General features: G+C 38.8%; 1 pseudogene; it reads left to right on the top strand.

Annotated features, from left to right (window-relative positions):
- The first annotated feature begins 1422 nt into the window (after window positions 1-1422).
- Window positions 1423-1618, top strand: LOC138840597 (small nucleolar RNA U3; annotated as a pseudogene).
- Window positions 1619-2322: the final 704 nt, after the last annotated feature.

Below are 2322 nucleotides of genomic sequence, written 5' to 3'. Positions count from 1 at the left end.
TCACAGTTGTTTCAGCAAGAACATTCACTTGGCATGGTTGAAACACTTATTGATAACACCCAAGCAAGCAACTAGGCCAGATGCTTGGGTTCATTAACTATTTAGTATCTTTTAATAAACCTTTCTGCTTAAACTATTTAGAATAGATGTTGTTGTTTGCAAGCACTTGGGCAATGGTGAAGCAATTTAAATATTCCTGAAAATGAAAACGACAGAAAGCTAATATATTTAATACAATAATTAAGAGATACAATTTCACCAGCAGCTCAGAAAACTTCATTCAAGTTATATTCTAAAGGTAATCATTGTTTTGATTCTTTATCAATAGGTACAAATGTAGGGAGAGTTCCCAAGTTGGTACAAGTGATATTGACTAGAGGAAATTTGAGGTGAAAGTCCCCAGTATTCAAACACAGAGATTTGGGACAGGTCTGGTGCAGGTGGAAACCCTGCAATCTCTAGTACTGAGACAGGCTGGGCAAAGTGCTACTTCAAAGACAGAACAAGTCAATAATCAATTGTCAAGTTCAAGGAGGAGCCTGTGGACTGCAAAGAGATTATTCTTTTCTCCTTCCCCATTAATCCCACCAAATCTAGGTAAGAGATATTGCTACCTCAATCATAACAATCCACCTCCTGCTTTCTTCAAGCAACCCCCTACTAAAGACCAAAATCTGGCATTCATGCCTGAGTGGGAGTGTTGGTGAAGCCGAACTTATGCAATCCTGGTTCAAACCCTGATCAGGCCAGGGATCAGGTGAGGCAAAGGAGGTGCCTAGGGTGCACAATGGGACAAAATGCTTCAGTTTCCCAAGCCATAGTTTCCTCATCTGAAAAACAGGAATGATATTTATGCCTACTTCAGACATACTCATGACCAAGTGGAAGCAGAACTCTGTGTTCATAATAAATACTCCAAAAATTGTAACTGCTATAATTAAAGCTGAATCAACTGGCTTTTGCTATCAATACTATCGTTGGAAACTTTGGTGATCCTGAACAAAAATTACTGAAAGCCCAACCTACAGCCCCCACTTCCACCTCCCAGTTTAACTTCACTTAATCATGGGATTATTTCTCTCCTTGCCAACTATATTTGAGACTAAATAATTTTGACCTTGGTTAGCTTAGCTTATGATAGGCATGGTACAACTACCTGCCCAACTCAGGATTTTACTCAAAATACAGTCAATGTCAGGTTTCTGGTCTATGTGGAACAACTGGTCTACCATTCATGGGCAGAGACATGGATCAAATAAATCAATACAATGGCCTCCAAAGTGTTACTTCCCTGAAAAGCCAGAAAGGTATCCACAGAGAGACAATAGAAGTAAATCAGAACTACAAGGGTCATTCTAGAATAGACTGGCATTTTCTCTCCAAATAAAGTAAAAGATTAAACTCTCTTCAAATGTTAAGTATAAGACTATAACTTTCAGAGATCATTTCTATGGTTCATTACTAGACATTTTCTCAACATTGGAAACCACAGGAGGAGACACACTCTGTCTCCTAAGTGTGAAGCTAGCTCTTGGTATTGCTTTGCTATAACTTCCTTATGGAATTGATTATCATTTTTCTCTTCCCTTGGGAGAGCAAAGAAAAAAAGAAAGAAAGAAAGAAAGAAAGAAAGAAAGAAAGAAAGAAAGAAAGAAAGAAAGAAAGAAAGGAAGGAAGGAAGGAAGGAAGGAAGGAAGGAAGGAAGGAAGGAAGGAAGGAAGGAAGGAAGGGAGAGAAAGAAGGAAAGAGAGAAAGAGAGAAAGAAGGAAAGAGAGAAAGAGAGAAAGAAGGAAAGAGAGAAAGAAGGAAAGAGAAAGAGAGAGAGAAAGAGAAAGAGAAAGAGAGTGAAAGGAAAGGAAAGGAAAGGAAAGGAAAGGAAAGGAAAGGAAAGGAAAGGAAAGGAAAGGAAAGGAAAGGAGAAATGTTTGGCCAAACATAGTGGTGCACACCTGTAATCCCATCATCTATGAGAATAGGAAAGGAGGATCAAGAGTTCCAGGGCAGCCTGAGCTACAGAATGAGCTTTTATTTCCAAACAACAACAAAAAATATTGCCTTATTTCCTTTTCAGTACATCACTGTGTGGTTGGATTGGCTCACTCTAATCTGATCATCATTCTCCTCTTTCTCAACCCAGAGTGTAGGAGGTAAAAGGACAATATATCAGTCCTTCTTGTTGCTACAACAAAATTCCTGGGACTATACAATTTCTAAAGAAAAGAGATTTACTTAATCTGCAGTTCTAGAGAGCCAGGAGAATGGCATCAACAACAGCTCAGCTCTGGTGAGCGCTACCTTATATCACATCATATCAGATGACAT

The sequence above is a fragment of the Dipodomys merriami genome, unplaced genomic scaffold, assembly GCF_024711535.1.
Source record: "Dipodomys merriami isolate MVZ:Mamm:240054 unplaced genomic scaffold, mDipMer1.0.p SCAF_3, whole genome shotgun sequence".
In the NCBI taxonomy this organism is placed as follows: Eukaryota; Metazoa; Chordata; class Mammalia; order Rodentia; family Heteromyidae; genus Dipodomys; species Dipodomys merriami.
The sequence above is the reverse complement of the archived record's forward strand: the minus strand, read 5'-3'. Positions and strand labels throughout refer to the sequence as shown.